This window comes from Peromyscus maniculatus, chromosome 23, assembly GCF_049852395.1.
Source record: "Peromyscus maniculatus bairdii isolate BWxNUB_F1_BW_parent chromosome 23, HU_Pman_BW_mat_3.1, whole genome shotgun sequence".
Classification (NCBI taxonomy): Eukaryota; Metazoa; Chordata; class Mammalia; order Rodentia; family Cricetidae; genus Peromyscus; species Peromyscus maniculatus.
In genome coordinates, this window is record NC_134874.1 from 61,075,358 (window position 1) to 61,094,467 (window position 19,110).

The window sequence follows — 19,110 nt, forward strand, 5'->3', positions numbered from 1 at the left end:
AGAAAGGTCCTTTCTCTGATAGAAAAGAGTTTTACTCCTGGATAGTTCTTCATTCTGTCCTGGCTCAGATCTTCCCCCCAGATGGAGTTTCTGATGCTGCCTCTACTGCTGCTGCAGACAGGGCTCAGCTTTATTGCTTTCTCCAAGCCAGGAACTTCCTCAAGCTGCCCTGCACTTTCTCGAGCATCTTTGGTTAGGTTCTAATTGCGGAGGGATTTTTGATCACCCTTTACTGGCTAGAAGAGTCAGAACTTAGCAGAGAGGATTTGCCCTGTTCTAAGAAGTTTGTTGTTTTTTTCTTACAGTGAACCACAGGTGAATTCCTGCACTAATATCTCCAGGTGATTCTTACTTTTTTTCCTCATAGAAAGAGAAACAGAGAACATTCTGAAAGCTTTTCAGTTTTTTAGACAGACACTAAGTTTTTTAAAGAAAGCTTTTAGCTTGAGAGAAACACAACCAAGATTTTTCCTAGAAAGTTTTTAGCTTGAGAGAGGCCAATTTTTGCCAAGACTTCTAAACTTTGGTTTATTTCAACCACGTTTTTTACCTTGGGGAGAATTACTTTCTTCTGCCACTAGAGAACAACAGCTACCAATAGGAATCTCTTTTCTGCCCAACAAGCTTAAGGAAGAGCTTTTTTTCTGCCTGTTAAGCTCAAAGAAGAACTTTTTTTCTTCCCAGTTTGTGTTCATAGCCCTAAAATTAGAAAATTAAAGACTTGGTTTCTCTGTCTTGTAGCTTAATATATTATAAGTTTTTCTTATGCTATTTTTCTAAATTTTTCTACACTTCCTTACTCTTTGTTTCTTCCTGCACTGTATTGCTACACTCTACCTTCCTTATATTTGATACATAGAAATTAAGAGAGAGAGAGAGAGAGAGAGAGAGAGAGAGAGAGAGAGAGAGAGAGAGAGAGAGAGTAGAGAGAGAGAGAGAGAGAAATCTTGACAGAGAAGATTCTATGCTGGAGCCTTATACTCAAACATCTTTCCAGGCCACTTTTTCTTTTTCTCTTGAGGATAACACCCCTGCCCTATTTAACTTTTTTCACTACAAAACCAGGTCAGACCCTCTTTACCTGGAAGGGCCTAACTCTTGCTTTCACCTAGCACTTTGGATATTTCTGTTTGTCTTAATCCCTGTTCAATGGTTACATCTGTGTTGGTCCATCCCTCACCCCCACATTTCTCCCAGAGTACTCTTGAGTAGGAGCAGCAGAAAATATTAGTTAGAAGGATAGAGAGGAGAGAAACAGAAAAAAAATGCAGGATAGCCTCATAGGGCCTCAATCCTAATCCATAGGGCCTTGACTATCTCTGCCCTATGGTATTTAAGGGAATGCCAAGGGGTGGAGCACAAGACCTCTCCCCAGCACAGCCAAATGCAGACCATCTCAAACACCTGCAGTCAGGCTCGTGGTCCAATCCTCTCTATACAGACCTGCATGGTAAAGTCCCTAGGAAACCTGAAAATGGGCTCCAACACCCTTCCCTTGGGGAGCCATTTTCTTTTAAACCATCACATTCTACTCACTGGCCTCAAAAATTTTAACATATTAATGCAAAATACTTTCAGTCCAACTTCCAAAGTCCCCATAGTCAGTAACACTACCAAACTCATTAAAAAGTCTGAACTTCAAAGTCTCTTCTGAGATTCATTTAATATCTTAACTCTAATCACCTGTAAAAATAAAAATACAAAGTCAGATAATATACTTCCATCATGAAATGATGGCACAGGATATACATTACCATTCCAAAATGTAGAGAAGGGAGCACAATGAGGAAATATTGGACCAAAGCAAGATCAAAAACCGGCTGAGCAAACTCCAAACTCTGCATCTCCATTTCTGATGTCAGAAAGCTCTTCAGATCACCAACCATGTTCAACTTTGTTGACTGCAACACAATTCTTTCTCTTGGGCCATTTGCACTCCCTGTTATCAGCTCCCCTAGGCAGGTATTGCAAGGCTCTGGCATCCCCAACATCATAGAGCCTCCAACGCAATCCAGGCTACAACTTCAAAGCTTCACACAATGGCCTCTCTAGGCCTCCAGTCAGGGACAGCACTGACACATGTCTGGACTCAGTGACTTTCCTTTTCACATGGGCAATTTCCACTGCTCCTTTCTTCTGTCCTTAACTACAGAACCATATGGATGGAGCTGCCAAGTTCTGCTGCTTCCTGGGACTGGAACATGCACCCCATCATTTAAATACATCTACACCAATTTTGTGTTTTCAATGAGTACCTCTACACCTAAATTTGGGTGTTCTGAAACTTATTCTTTGACCAGGCTGGCCTCAAACTGAGAGTTTTGCTAGCCTCTGCCTTCCAGGTGCTAGGATTAAAGGAATGTACCATCACACCTGGATCTAAGCTTTTCTTTAATTGCTTTTCACAAGTTGGAAACTTAGCTGGGTGGGATCTTGCCCTGAGGTCACCACTCCATTTATACCATTTCTAAATCTGTTTATCTCTTTGCACAGTTTGCACTTTTTTATTATGAATCTTTATTAGAGTTACCACTAATAACCACAGGACAGAGTCTATACTAGGCTGTTTTTAGATTTTTTTCTGCCAGAGGAATTAATCCAAATTATTTTATATCTCTTCACTTTAGCCTCAGGCAGACTCCTCTGACAAGGGCAAAAATCAAGCACATTCATTGCCAAACTATCAAAAGAATAATCTCTTGGCCATATATTAACATTCTTCTATTCTGTAACGTCTTGAGCAAGGCCCCAGAGGTTAGCAAATCATACTAAGCATCACCATGTTCCATGCTCATATTAGTATGGCCCATTAAGCAGGATTTAAAGTTTTCAACTGCTTTTCTAATCCACTGTCCCAAGGTCCATATTTCATCAAACAAAATCATGGTCAGGTCTACCATAGCATTACCTAAATCCCTGGTACCGACTTCTGTCTTAGTTATAGTTTCTATTTCCGTGAAGAGACACCATGACCACAGCAAGTATTGTAAACGAAAACATTTAATTGTGGTGTCTCACAATTCTGAGGTTTAATTCATTATCATAATGGTGGGAGGCAAGGGAGCATGGAGGCAGACCTGGTGCTAGAGTAAGAGCTGAGAGTCTTCACATATTGACTCACAGGCAACAAGAACTAGATATTATCTTGAGAATATGTGAGTCTTCAAAGCCTGCCTCCACAGTGACACACTTCCTCCAATAAGGCCACACCTACTCCAACTAGGCCTTGGCTTCTAATAGTCCAATCCCTTTGGTGGCCATTTTCTTTCAAAACATCACACCCTCTAAACTATTTTTCATGCTCTACTTTCTTGTAATGTCTCATTCTGTCCTTTTATCCAGTAGTGATATCTATCCTTGATGGTAAAGCATTTTTAATAGATAAAGAAGAAGAATGGATCTTGTTTTCTAATCCATTCTGTTAATCTGTGTCCTTTTATTGGGGAATTGAAACTATTCTGTTGAGAGTTTTCCAAGAACAATGGATATTGATTCCTGTTATTTTGTTATAGTAGTGTGGATTTTTCTACAAGTTTATGTCTCTCTGGTGATATTTATTCCTTTTCACCTTAGGTGTGGTTAACCTCTGCAGACTGAAGTTTTCCTTCTATTGCCTTCTGTAGAATTGGAGGTATAGACAAATATTGCTTACATTGGATTTTATCACAGAGTTTTTGTATTTCTCCCTTTTTTCTGATTGAAAGTACTCCTGGGTATAGTAGTCTGTGTCTCTTAATGTTTGCATTGCATCTATTTAGGCCCTTCTGGGTTTTAGAGTTTCCCTTTAGAGGACAGGTGATATTCTAATGGGCCTGAATTTGTATATTATTAGTCTTTTCCCCTTACAGCTTTCAATAATCCTTCATTTTTCTGTACACTTACTGTTTGATTATTATGTGTTGATGGTAATTTCTTTTATGGTCCAGTCTTATTTGGTGTTCTGCATGCTTCTTGTAACTTTAAGGCCCTCTGTCTTTAGGATGAGGACATTTTCTTCTATTATTTTGTTGAAAATATTTTTTGACCTTAGCCTGACTCTAGACTTCTTCCTTTATTTCTATTAAGCATAGATTTTTTTCACACTGTCTTACATTTCCTGGATTTTCCCATATATGTTTTTCAGGTAACATTTCCTTTAACTGAAGAATCTCCAATGATAGGAGTCAGAGAAGTAGTACAGGCCCCTGCAATAGGATCTTTTTTTTTCTAATTGAATGTTGATTTTTTTTTCAGTTTTTTTCTGGAATTGAGTCCCTTAACATTGAGTTATTATCAAAAGATGGGTACTAATTCTTGATTTTTTTTGGTTCTATGTGTGAAAGTTTTTTTTAATTGATTAAAATTTATTCCTATTTAACTTCAGTCACTTAGAGCCATTTAATCTTGTTTTAAATAGGAAATACAGGCCAACAAAGTACAACAAAGAAACTGTGGTAGTTTGAACAGCCATATCCTCTACAGGCTCATATATTAAATGCATGGTCATTAGTGAGTGGCCCTGTTTGACAGGAATTAGGACGTGTGGCCTTTGTGGAACAGGGGTCGCCTTGTTGGAGGAAAAATGTTATTGGGTATAGGCTCTGTCATTTCAGAAGACCAACCCAGGCCCAGAGGCTCTCTGTTTCTCTCTCTCATTCTGCTATCTGTGGGTCTCAATGTGGAACCCCAGTAACTTCTTCAATGCCATGCTTGCCTCCATGCTACCACACTACCCGTCATTCTGTAAATGAACTAAACCTCTGAGATTATAAGCCAAGGCTAATTAATTTTTTTCCTTTATAAGTGTTGCCATGGTGTCTATTAACTGCAGTAGCATGCTCATTAAGACAGTAACCAGTTGATTATATTTTTTCCAATATAATTTCCATTTACACTTGTTGGCTGCAAATATAAACAAAGAAATGGTATTCATAATATTTTTATTATTTACTTTTTGAGATTATGATATAATTACATCATTTCCTCCTTTTTCATCCCCCCCCGAATCTTCTAATATACCTACTGCTGATTTTATTCAAATTCATTCATGGCCTGTATGGTCATTAATTTTTGTTACATATATATGTGCTTATACACACAGAGTGACACACACAAACACACAAAATTACAATTTGCTCAGTATGTATATTTTTACTTGAAATTACATTTTCAGGGCTGATCATTGGTAAATGATCATTTCATAATCAATTGATGTATTCATTCATGGGGAAGAGTGTCTCAGAAAATGACACAGAGACTTATTATTAGTTATTAAAGAGCAGCCTACTACTTAGACTTGTCCTCCCCACAGCTCCTATAACTTAAATTAACCCATGTCTTTTAATCTAATTTATTTTATGTGGCTCAATTATATTTACTCTGTAATGTCCATCCAGCTTTCTCTCCATCTGGCTGGTGACCCTGCCTTTCTTATTCCCGGCACTCACTCTGTACAGAAATCCCTAATCTAACTCTTGCTAGCTATTGGCCATTTAGCTTTTTATCAAACCACAGTGACACATCTTCACACAGTGTAAAGGAATATTCCACAATATCCCCTCCCATTTTTTCTAAATAAAAAAAAGGTTTTAACTCTAACACAGTAAGATTATATACAATAAGAACAATATCTGGTAAGAATAACATTCACAATTTCCTGTCCATTTGTATTTGTCAAATTTAGAGAAAATACTCAATTATCTGTCCTATCTTAGTCCAGTTTTATACCTAAACCATTTTTGTCATAACTTGTGTTACCATCCTAAGAATATCTTTTTAGACCTTAAAATATCTTTTTGGAAAAACAGTTTAAGCTTTTGTGTTTCTCAACCTTATAAACTTTATGCCTCTTATGTAAGTTTCTTTTCTGAATTTAGTAACAAAGGAAATTGTAAAACTATAACTATCTATATCATAGACTCAAAAAGGATAGATTATTAATTGATTAAATAGGAAATGTAGAGATATCAACTTCCAAAACTAAGAGAAATGACAGAAACAGCTGGCTGCCTAGTCAGTCACCCAAGTCTCCTCTGTAAAGTTGGGTAATTCATCTTTGGCCTACAGGACTAGCACATGTCACAGACTTTTCTGTAAAGCAGGAATTTTGGAGGATTCTCCTTCTTTGTCTTGACAAAGTTTGGCAGACACTTTCCTTTGTATACAGCTTATCTAGTTTGGACAGTGCACTCACTGTCAGCAGTTGAGGAAAGGGCAGTTTCTTATCCAAACGGCTAGCTTTGCCACAAAGAAAGCAAACTACATATGGAGGTTCTTCAATATCCATCATCCTTTTGTGCAGTAAATTGATGCTGACAGGCACAGACATGTCTCACTGTCAAAAAAATCCTTATGTTATTAAAAGATTTCAAATGCCATATTCTGTATGTCATTGAAGTGTTTGAAGATCAAATATCTACCTAAAATATATTTCTGTATCAACTTGAAACATACATACCATCATTTTATAAATTTGATTTTTATAGAGTATTATTAACCCATATTACTTTATTATGCTAAATATCTTTCAAGGATGAAAACTTTACATTACTATCACAAATGAGCTGCATATGTACAGTTCAAGAAGAGAAACATATATACAGTATAACAAAAATAATGTTAATTCGTATCAATAAACAAAAATATCTTACACAATATAGTAGAAACATAAAGTATAGATACACTATAACAAAAACAACCTTAAATTTGTATTGATATACAAAAATTCATAACTGTGAAATATTTGAGACTAGACATTTTCAAAAGTAGACTCAACAATCCATCCTTTTATCCCATGATTTCTATACTATATACCCTCTTTCCCTTCAGAAAGAGATTCCTGAATCTAATCTCCTTTGTTTAGTTTTTTCCCTGGCCAAGTTAGGCAGCAATATGTAACTAACCCCCCAAATGATGAAAAACATCCATAACCCATTGAATGGCCAAAAAACACCCACCTACCTCTTGGGAAAGTTGGCATCATATTCTGTATACTGCATCCTGGTGTCTGGGGGTGATGGCCTCATTGGAAGACCCCAAGAAAATTAGGATAATGCTCAAGTCCTAATTAGAATAGTCTGTGAGTTTGGACAAGCACAGCCAGCTGCCTTGAAGCTGTTCTGGTTGCAGAATTCTGAGGAAACCTCAAGAGAGGTATTATGAAAGGCTGTATCACCTGGACCACGCATTTTCATTTCAAGATCCCCTTGTTCTCAAAACACACAAACTTTCAAAGGTACCATATATATCTACATTAACAAAAGTATAGAATGTGCAGTTTGTACAAAGCAGGCAAAAATGATTTTTTGTTTTATATTTAAGCAGGTAAAATATCATCAGTGTGTTGGGTTTTTTAGTTATATTTCCTGATGTCTGTAACTAGGATTTTCAAACAGTGTCCCCTGATGAAATGTAATCTCTATTAATCTTCAATGAATCCACAGATTTTTGTTTTTTGTGGAAACAAAAGCATAACCTCTTCCCCAATGCAACATATATTTACTTCCATTTTGAAGTGAACACATTTATAAAATATATAAATTGGTTCAGTTTTGCAGTTTCCATAATCCAATGTTCTCAGCAGCTATTGTTCATGCCTCAGCAATCAAAAAATTTAAAGTCAACAAAACACTACATAGGATCCAGAATCTTTGTATATTTTCTCTCTATACACGCCTAATGGTTTTATATTATTTTATTTTCATTAAAGACTTATTTTATTATTTATGAATTATTTTTCCTTTGACTGTCTATACTCATTTTCTTTTCTTTTGAACCCTACACAGGTTTTTTTAAACACATTGTAACCTGTTTAGAGATCTTTTCCTTTCTGGATGTGTCTTTATTGAGCTTCTTAAACTGCTATGTCATCCAATGGTGTGGCTCATTGCTGGAGACACGACCAAACACAAACTACCTGTTCTTCTGGTTCTTAGAATGTTCCCATCCCCTCCCCTGCAATGGTCCCTGAGTTTTAGGTTCAGGAGTTATATTGTAGATGTAACCTTGAGACAGGGATACAAAACTCTTCCTTTCTGTTGGTTGTGGTTTTCTGTAGTGGTCTCTGTCTGTTTCCTTCATAAGGGTTGATTGCTTTACATTTCTTTGGTGAAAAGAACAAAGATTTAGAGTATAGTTAGGGGTTATGCTGATTTAGTAAAATGAGGCTTGTAGGTGCCCTTCAAACATCCATAGGTTCGTTAGCCATGGGTAGTATTTAGGTTAACATTACCAGTTATGATTTACCTCTTGTTGATCAGATCTTAAGTCTAAGTAGACAATTGTTGGCTATCAGCATGATCTACATGCCTCTATTGCAGCTTTCGTGTTATTTTGTCATGCTGATATTTTGTGTGGTTCACACTTGTATGAGATGCATAGTATCTTTGCTCCTTTGGAATCTTATATATCACTGAATATAAAAATATAGATTCTTGCTTTCTTTAAAATGAATACGAGAAAGAGCAATGTATTGTTCTCTCCATTTGCTATATATATATATATATATATTATTTTTGCTCTGTATTATCTTTGTTTTTCATTGAAAATGAAGTCCTCTCTCATACAATATATTCAGACCACAGTTTCCCCTCTCTCCACTGCTCCCAGCTCATCCCAACCTATCCTCTCCCTCATATCTACTCCCTTCATTTCTTCTTCAGAAAATATTGTGCCTATAAGAGTCAAAAATTTCAACAGGACAAAACTAGATACACTAAAATAAGGCAAACGCCTTCATACAGAGGCACATATGTGCTTAGATTAGGAGCTAGAAACCTCAGAAGAGAGAGAATGTTCAAGGTTTATATAATGGATCTAGGTTAGTTCATTCAATATTTTCTTCTAGTTTTATCCAATTTTCTGCAAATTTCATTTATTAAACAACTGAATACCTTTTCTTTTTTTAAAGTTATAATATAGATACATCATTTTCTGCCTTACATTTCTTCATCTAAACTTTCACAAAAAGCTTTCCTGACTTTTTCAAATCTATGGCCTCTTCTTTATTGTTATTACAGGCATATATGTATGTGTACATACTCTCTATATAACTTGTTCAGTCTTTATGTTATTTGTATGTATGTTTTCAGTGCTGACCATTTGGTATTGGATAACTGATATGTGTGCTTTTTCCAAGGGAAGACTATTTTTCCCACTTTCAGCCTTTATTCATTCAATGTAGATTTTTTGTGTGTGTGTGGTTTGGGCCTTAAAGTCTCTTCCTGAACTACTTTGTAATGTCTATTAGCATTTTCCTTGTTCAGTTTATGTTTATGCATCACATTGGTAAGACATAAGAGTTTAGCTCCTGATACTGGGATACACAATCTCAGCAAAAAAAACTCTGATCCTCTGCCTTTTACAGTCTTTTAGCCCCCTGTTCTGCATGTTCTTTGAGACTTACATGTGGGAATTGTTTTGTAGATGTGTCAGACATGACTAGGCTCCAGAATTCTCCCATTTGATTAATTATGGTTTTCTCCCACAAATTGTTGCAAAGAAATTTTTTCTTTGGTGAAGGAGAAACTATATTTATATGAGAGTATAATGATATTTTTGTTTAACATTAGCCTATTTTCTTAAAGTGATGGTTGTAGGTTTTCCATTTAAACTGCATTTGTATATTTATACCCAAAGTAACATGTATTATAGTTATTTTTAGATAGATAGTTCATAGTATGGCTGCTTAGTATTCTTTCAGATATATTTGAGTTAATCTTGTATTCTGCCACATTACTGATAATGTTTATCAGCTGTAGGAATTCCCTGGTGAAATTTTTGGGGTCGCTTATGTACACTATCATATCATCTGCAAATAGTGAAAATTTGACTTCTTCCTTTCCAATCTCTATCCGTTTGATCTCCTTTTGTTGTCTTATTGCTCTAGCTAGAACTTCAAGTACTATATTGAATAAATATGGGGAGAGTGAACAGTTTTGTCTTGTTCCTGATTTTAGTGCAGTCACTTTGAGTTTCTCTCCATTTAATTTGATCTTGGAGGTCAGCTTATTGTAAAATGCCTTTATTATGTTTAGGTATGTTCCTTTTATTCCTGATCTCTCCAAGACCTTTATCATGAAGGGGTGTTACATTTTGTCAAAGGCTTTTTTGGGCATCTGAGATGATCATATGGTTTTTTTTTCTTTCAGTTTGTTTATGTGGTGTATTACATGGACAAATTTTTGTATGTTGAATCATCCTTGCATCCCTGGGGTGAAGCCTACTTGGTCATGGTGAATAATTGTTTTGATGTGTTCTTGGATTTGGTTTGCCAATATTATATTCAGTATTTTGCATCAATGTCATGAGGGAGATTGGTCTGTAATTCTTTTTCTTTGTTTCATTTTTGTGTAGTTTGGGTTTCAGGACAACTGTAGCCTCATAAAAAGTGTTTGGTAATGTTCCTTCTGTTTCTACTGTATAGAACAATTTGAAGAATATTGGAATTAGCCCTTCTTTGAAATTCTGGTAGAATTCTGTGCTGAAACTATCTGGTCCTGGACTGTGATTGGTTGGAGACTTTTAATGACTGTTTCCATTTCCTTAGGGGTTATTGGCCCATTTAAAATGTTTATCTGGTCTTGGTTTAACTTGGTATATGGTACCTATTTCCAATTCTTTCAGATTTTCCAATTTTTGTGGAGTACAGATGTTTGAAGTATGACCTGGTGATTCTCTGGATTTTCTCATTGTCTGTTGTTATGTTTCCCTTTTCATTTCTGATTTTGTTGATTTGGATGCTCTCTTTCTCCCTTTTGGTTAATTTGGATAAGGGCTTATCTATCTTCTTGATTTTTTCAAAGAACCAACTCTTTGTTTTATTTATTGTTTGTATCTTTCTCTTTGTTTCTATGTCATTGATTTTAGCCCTCAATTTGATTATTTCCTGGAATCAATGCCTTCTGGGTGAAGTTTGCTTCTTTTTGTTCTAGAGCTTTCAGATGTGCTGTTAAGTCATGAGTGTTAGATTTCTCCATCTTCTTTATGTGGGCATTTAGAGCTATGAATTTTCCTCTTAGCCCTGCTTTCATAGTGTTCCATAAGTTTGGGTATGAAGTACTTTCATTTTCATTGAATTCTAGGAAATCTTAATTTCTTTCTTTATTTCTTCCTTGACTCATTGGTGATTCACTTGGGCACTGTCCAGTTTGCATGAGCTTTCTGTAAATTTTGTTGTTGAAATCTAACTTTGAGCCGTGGTGGTCCAATAGGATATAGGAGGCTATTCCAATTTTTTAAAATCCATTCAGATTTACTTTGTGATCAATCATGTGGTTGATTACAGAGAAGGTTCCATGGGGTGCTGAGAAGAAGGTATATTCTTTTGTGTTTCAGTGAAATGTTCTGTATATATCTTTTAAGTCCATTTGAGTCATAACTTCTGTTAGGTCCCTTATTTCTCTGTTAAGTTTCAATCTGGCAGATTCACCCAGTGGTAAGTTGGGGTGTTGAAATCTCCCACTATTAATGTGTGGGGCTTGATGTGTGATTTAACCTTTAGTAATGATTTTTTTACATATGTGGGTGTTCTTGTATTTGGGGCATAAATGTTCAGAACTAAGACTTCATCTTGGTTGATTTTCCCTTCGATAAGTATGTAATGTCCTCCTGATCTCTTTTGATTGATTTTAGTTTGAAGTCTATTTTCCTGGATATTACCATAGCTACACCAACTTGCTTCTTAAGTCCATTTTATTGGAAAGTCTTTTCCCAGCCTTTTACTCTGTGGTAGTGTCTGTCTTTAAAGTTTAGGTATGTTTCTTGTATGCAGCAGAAGAATGGATCCTGTTTTTGTATCCATTCTGTCAGCCTGTGTCTTTTTATTGGTGAATTGAGACCACTGATATTAATGTATATGTATAACAGTAATTGTTAATTCCTGTTATTTTTTGTTGGTAATTGTTGTGTGTTTCTCTTTTTTTGGTATTTTTTTGGTGTGTGATTATCTAATGGCTGTATTTTCATGGTTGCATCTAACTTCCTTAGGTTGGATTTTACCTTCTAGTGCTTTCTGTAGGGCTGAATATGTGGATAGGTATTGTTTAAATCTGGTTTTATCATGGAATATTTTGTTTGCTCCACCTATAGTCATTGAGTTTTGCTGGATATAATAGTCTGGGTTGGTATACATGGTCTCTTAGTGTCTGACTAAGGTCTGGCCAGGACATACTGGCTTTCAGAGTCTCCATTGAGAAGTCAGGTGTTATTCTGATGGGCCTGACTTTATATGTTATTTGACCTTTTTCCTTTGCAGCTCTTAATATTTTTTCTTTATTATATATGTTTAGTGGTTTGATTATTATGCGGCAAGGGATTATTTTTTAAGATCCAGTCTATTTGGTGTTCTGTAAGCTTCTTGTACCTTCATAGGCATTTCCTTTTTAAGTTGGGAAAGTTTTCTTCAATGACATTGTTGAATATATTTTCTCTGCCTTTGAGTTAGTGTTCTTCTCCTTCTATCCCTGTTATTCTTAGGTTTGATCTTTTCATGGTGTCCAAGATTTCCTGGAAGTGTTTTGTTAAGACTTTTTTGACTTTAGTGTTTTCTTTGACTGATGAATCTATTTTCTCTATTGTATCTTCAATGCCAGAGATTCTCTCTTCCATCTCTTGCGTTCTGTTAGCGATGGTTGCATCTATAGTTCCTGTTTGTTTACTCAGATATTCCATTTCCAGCCTTCCCTCAGTTTGTGTATTCTTTATTGTCTCTATTTCAGTTTTCAAATCTTGGACATTTTCATTCATCTGTTTAATTGATTTTCTTGGCTTTCTTTAAGGGATTTGCTGATTTCTTCCAATTATTTGTTTGTCTTTTCTTCAAATTCTTTAAGGGTAGTATTCATTTCATCTTTAAAGGATTCTATTATCTTCTTAAAGTCATTTTAAAGGCCTATTACTTCTGCTTCATCTGCTTTGGGATGTTCAGATCTTGCTGATGTAGCACCACTAGGTTCTGATGGTGCCATATTGGTCTTTATGCTGTTGACTGTATTTTTGCGCTGGTGTCTATCCATCCCTTCCTGCATTCCATGCAAGTGCTGTCCTTTTCTGAGAGAGACTCTTTTGGTTCAATTGATATTTTTGGTCTAATGGGAGGTCTTGATCTAATCCAGGCTCTTGGTCCAATCTGTGCTGATGCATTCTGTGTCTCAGGGAGCAGAACTTAGATCAATGGGCACCAGTGGGCTCTGTCTCAAGGAGCAGCTATTCACAATGTGTACAGGGTGGGACCTGTTTTCTGTTCTCAATTGGTGCAGGGTGGGCTTATGTCTCTGTTTTTCACTGGTGTCACAGGGGGATGTTTTCTTGGGAAGGATGTGGGGGAAGGGGCAGATGGCTAGTCCCTGGGGCTCCAATTGCTTGGGTGAAGGGCACAGGGTGTTCCCTCCAGGGCCTAGGATCTAGGGACCTGGTCTGCCAAGTCCAGAGATGGGGCTTTACCTGTTCCCAATTGGTGTAGTGTGGGCTTATGGCTCTGGTTTTCACTGGTGTAACAGGGGGCTGTTCTCTTGGCTGGAATTGAATTTTGAATAAGTCTATTGCCCACAAATTTAGAAGTAACAAGAATAGCTAAATAAAGTGAATTTTCAGCAGTAGCTTCTATGTGGAAATAGATGGTCTATATGTGAGACACAGTGAGGGGCTCTTGAATTTTGTTTGAATATATATTTCAGAAAATCTTACTGAAAAGTTAAGTAAGTTCAATTATTACTATACTAAATTAAAAGATTTTATGAGAAAGACTCAATTCATTAACCAGTCAATTTTTTCTAGATTGTGTTTTGTTCTTAAAATATTTCAAAGAGTTCTCATCAGGTTTAACAAGAATAATGTAGCACTTTGGGAAAAAGATGCATCCTAGCAGCCCTGCACTGGAGGCCAAGATGGAGGAGACCTCCACAGCCACCATGGCCTTGTCCTTGGTGCTGTGGTAGACAGGGAGGAAGGTGACCCAGACACTGCAGAACACCAGCATGCTGAATGTCAGGAACTTGGCTTCATTGAATGTGTCAGGCAGGTTCCTGGCCAGGAAAGCCAGAGTGAAGCTCCCTAGGGCCAGGATCCCCAAGTATCCCAGCACACAGTAGAACGCAGTAAGTGAGCCCTTGTTGCACAAAATGATGATGTGACTCTGTTCAGAGTGTGCATCTGCCTCAATATAGGGAGGCGAGGTTCCCAGCCAGACTCCAAGAAGAATAAGCTGGATCAGGACACAGATGGGGATGACAGAGTTATGGATGCCTGAGACAAACAGCCTTCTCATTGTCCTTCCTGGTTTCAGGGCTCTAAAGGCCAGAATTACAGTTATAGTTTTGACCAAAACAGTGGACAGAGCCAGAGTGAACACAAGTGCAAATGTAATTTGCTGCAATATGCAGGAGGCTGTGCTTGGGTGGCCAATGAAGAGAAAGGAACATAGAAAGCAGAGGAGTAGGGAGATGAGCAGGATGAAGCTGAGCATCCGGTTATTGGCCTTAACAATGGGTGAGTCTTGGTGTTTGAGAAAGATCCCCAAAACTACAGCTGTGCTGACAGAGAAGCACAGAGCTGTGCAGGCCAGAGCCCTGCCCAGAGAATCCTCAAAGGACAGGAATGTCACTGACTTGGGAAGGCAGTTGTTTCTTTCAGGATTTGAATACTCTTGAAGTGGGCAAGGAATACACTCCTGCTGATCTACGGGAGGAAATGAATCAACATTTAAGCTTCTACAATTATTTACATTTTGTACTTCAGCCATGAAGAGCACTGAGCTTGTGTGTAGCCTTGTTCATTCTGCCTTACTATCATGTCAAGAAGGACACTAACTCTTTAGACATCCCCTTCCTAATATCTGCCATGAATACCTCATGATATGCCATGGGCTGACAAGTTTATTCTTGTTTGTCTAAGGCAATGAAAATAAAATTGTAATCTACTTGTTCAATTGAAGTAAAACTGTCAAGTAATCCTTTTAAGAATTCTAAATTTAAGCCACAACAGATTTATCAGACTTCAACTGCTCAGGTGTGTAGTCAGAAATTTTGTGTGTGTGTCCCAGCCTGCTAGTGGTAGAGACAAATCTCTCCCACTTGTGTGCCCCAAGTAAACATACAGGCTTATATTAATTATAACTGTATGGCCATTAACTCAGGCCTACCATTGACTAGCTCTTATACTTAGACTCAGCCCATTCTTGTTAATCTACATGTTGCCACATGTTCCGTGGCTTTACCTGTGTGCCGTTACATGCTGATCCCTGGACTGCATGCTGGCCTCTGCTGACTTAACCTTTCTCTTCCCAGAATTCTTCTTGTCAGTTTATCCTGTCTATATATCCTGCCCTGCTACGGGCCAATCAGTATTTTATTTATCAAACACTCAGAGTAACACATTCACAGCATACAGAAAGATATTCTCCATCACAGATGCAGGCCAAACCAGTCAGAACAGTGATCCCCTGTTATACCAAAGGCCAAGCTGACAGCCAGAAGGGCAACTTCCAACTTGCACATGGATTCCCAGCTAGACCAGAGGTCAGACCAGCTGCCAGAAATCCAGGCAACAAAGACTAGGAAACTAAAGAGCATAAAGAAACCGATAAAGAAAACAACCAATGAATGAAGAGAAACTTTGAATTCAGGGACTAGAACTAATCATTCCAAACCCAGATGCCTAAATGCAAGTGAAAAAATAAAAAACAACAGCTAAAGCAATATGACCCCACAAAAGCCATCCATCCCATGATATCAAGACCTGAATATCTCAACAAAGATATTTTTTTGCCAAAGCAAAAGAAAATGACCTCAAAAGAACTTTATTGAATATTATTGAAGTCCTTAAGGAAGAAATGAAAAACTTCTTTAAATAAATTGATGAAAAGGTAATTGAAAAATAAGATGAAATTAACAAATCCCTTAAAGAATATCAAGAAAGCCAAGAATAAAACAAGCAGGTGGAGAAAAGTATCGATGGCATGAAAATTGAAATAGAAGCAATAGCAAAACCACAAACTTAATAATTTCAAGAAAAAGAACAATCTGAGCAAATGTGAACTACAGATACAAGCAGCACCAATAGAATACAAGAGATACAAGATGTTGAATGCAAAAGAAGTAGTTTCATTGGGCAAAGAAAACACTCAATCTAAACCACTCTTAACACAAAACATCAAGGAAATCTGGGACACTGTGAAACGACCAAATCTAGCAATAATCAGAAAAGTAAAAGGAGAAGAATCTCAACATAAAAACCTAGAAAATACATTTAACAAAATCATAGAAGAAACTTTCCATTACTTAAAGTAGGACATGCCTCTAAAGGTACAGGAATCTTAGAAAAAACACACAACAACAAATAGATTGGATCAGAAAAGAAAGTCCTCATGTCACATAATAATCAAAACACTACACGTACAGAACAAAAAAAGGGCTACTAAAAGCTGCAATGGAAAAAAGGCCAAGTAAAATATAAAGGCTGGCCTATAACAATCACACATGACTTCTCAACAGAGATTCCCAACCACAGAAGGGCATAAACAGATGTCTTGTAGATGTTAAGAGACAACAGATGACAGCCCAGACTAATATACCCAGTGAAACTATCAATCACCATAGATTTAAAAACCAAAAGTCAAATTTAAACAATACCTACCCACAAATCCAGTCCTATAGATGGTACTCAAAGGAAAATTCTAACCCAAGTAAGTTAAATAACACCCACAAATACACTAGCAATAGTTAATCTTTCATCAACAAAATCAAAAGAAAGGAAACACACACACACATACACACACAAACACACACACAAACACACAAACACACACACAAACACACACACACACTACTATCACCAGTACCAACAACATAATAACAATTACAATCACTGGTTATTAATATCTCTCAACATCAATGGACTACATTCCCCAATAAAAACACATTGGCTGTGTTTTGTATCCACCCATCAGAATGGATATAAATTAGAATCGATCTTTCTGTTGTATACAAGGAACATACCTCAACATTAAAGGTAGATATTCCCTCCGAGTTAATGATTGAAAAAAATATTTTCCAATCAAATAGACCTAAGAAGCAAGCTGATGGAACTAACTTAATATGTAACAGCATAGGTTAGTCAAAAGAGATGGAGAAGAAAGTTCATGATTGGAATAATCCACCAGGATGACATCTAGATTTTGAATATCTATGCCTCAAATGCACATTTGTGGCATTTGTGAAAGAAACATTTCTAAAGCTTACATCACACATCGAACCCCACGCATTAATAGTGCGAAACCTCAACACCACACTCTCACCATTGTATAGGCCATGCAGATAGAAACTAAACAAAGAAATAATGGAATTAACAGACATTATGACTCAAATGATCCTATCAGGTATCTACAAAACATTTCACCCAAACACAAAAGAATTTATCTTCTTCTCAGCACCTCATAAAACCTTCTCCAAAATTGACCATATACTTGGGCACAAGGCAAATCTCCGTAGCAATAAAAATATTGAAATAATCCTCTGTATCCTATCAGACCACCATGGATTAAACAAGATAAAGCCTACAAACTTGGGGAAACTGAACAGTTCACTAAAGATGACCACTGGGTCAAGGAAGAAATAAAGAAAGAAATTAAAGCCTTCCTATAATTCAATGAAAATGAACACACAACATAGGTAAACTGATGGGACACAAAGAAAGCAGTACTAAGAGATTCATAGCACCAAGTGCCTGCATAAAGAAACTAGAGAATTTTCAAACCAGAAACTTAACAACACAGTTGAAAGCTATAGAACAAAGAGAAGAAGGCCTAATCAAGAGGACTAAATGGCAAGATACATCCAAATATATAGAAGAAGCACACAGTACACCAATAGACAAGACCAGAAAAGAAAATCCCTACAGCATATTATTACTAAAACACTAACAAAGAAAAATATTTTACAATAAATTTTAATTATAACAAAAAACATAATAAGAAGGTGTGTTAATAGCTACAAGAGAAAACAAAACACAGGGCAAATATAAATGAAAATCCAAGAGAATAGAAGTTGATTTCTAAATGGAATTCATGGGAGCCAGAAAAGCCTAGAGCAAAGCATGTCAAGTCCTGAAAGACTATGTTGGCCAGCCTAGAGAAATGTACCCATCAAATTATCTGCCTTAATGAAGGAAAAATAAAAACTTTCCAAGACCTAAATGGCCTACAAATCATATCCATCAAACCAGAACTAAAGAAAATATAGGAAATAATATTTGAGACTGAAGAATGCAATGACCATAGCAGAGAGATGATGGAAAGAAATAGGAAGACATAATTATTACAACATGAAACACCACTGCGACCACAGAAAACAACAAATTTCAACAGCAGAGTGACCACAAATGACACGTTTCTACAATATCTTAAATATCAATGGCCTCAATTCTGCATTTAAAAATGTGGACTAGCTGAATGGATCATAAAACAAAATCTATTTGCCTCTTCTCTTCAAGAAACATATCTTGACTTTAAAGATAAACACCACTTTAAAATAAAATGACAGACAAAATACTCCAGTTTCATACATTCAGGAAGCAAGTATGCATGCCACCATGACATCTGGCAAAGTAGATTTTAATTTAAAACTAATTAGAAAAACTACATTAAGCCATCCACTTGTGTTCCATCTGATATTTTTAATGTAGGCACTTAGAGCTGTAAATTTCCCTTGTAATCACCTATCATTGTGTCCCAGAAGTTTTGTTGTTTTATGTTTTCATTTTTATTTAGTCCAAGGGAAATTTATTTTTGTTTTTTTGAGATAGGGTTTCTCAATTAATTAATTTAATTGATTAATTAATTTAATTAATTTAAAACTAATTAGGAAACTACATTATAATCAAGGGAAGAACAATCAAAAAAGACATTACAACTCTACACGTGTATGTATCCAATTCTGGGGCAGCTAATTTTATGAAAATTGTACTGCTGTGTTTAGTGACACAGTAACAACAATCTACTAATAGTGTGTGAATTCAAAAGCCCACTTTCTCCAACAAACAGGGCATCTGGGAAAAAATAAAGAGAAATATATCACAATTAAGTCACATCTAAAATCTCCTGAACTGAACAGATATCTACATAGTATCCCCCACAAACTG

At 36.4% G+C, this 19,110-nt stretch overlaps 1 pseudogene across 1 annotated transcript in view; it reads right to left on the reverse strand.

Annotated features, from left to right (window-relative positions):
• Nucleotides 1–11,154: 11,154 nt before the first annotated feature.
• The window catches only part of LOC143270449 (vomeronasal type-2 receptor 116-like), a 48,135-nt pseudogene continuing 40,179 nt past the window's right edge, over nucleotides 11,155–19,110 (reverse strand). Inside the window, exon 7 of the transcript XR_013047584.1 lies at nucleotides 11,155–14,652. The product of XR_013047584.1 is annotated as a vomeronasal type-2 receptor 116-like (transcript). The remainder of the gene's footprint in view (nucleotides 14,653–19,110) is intronic.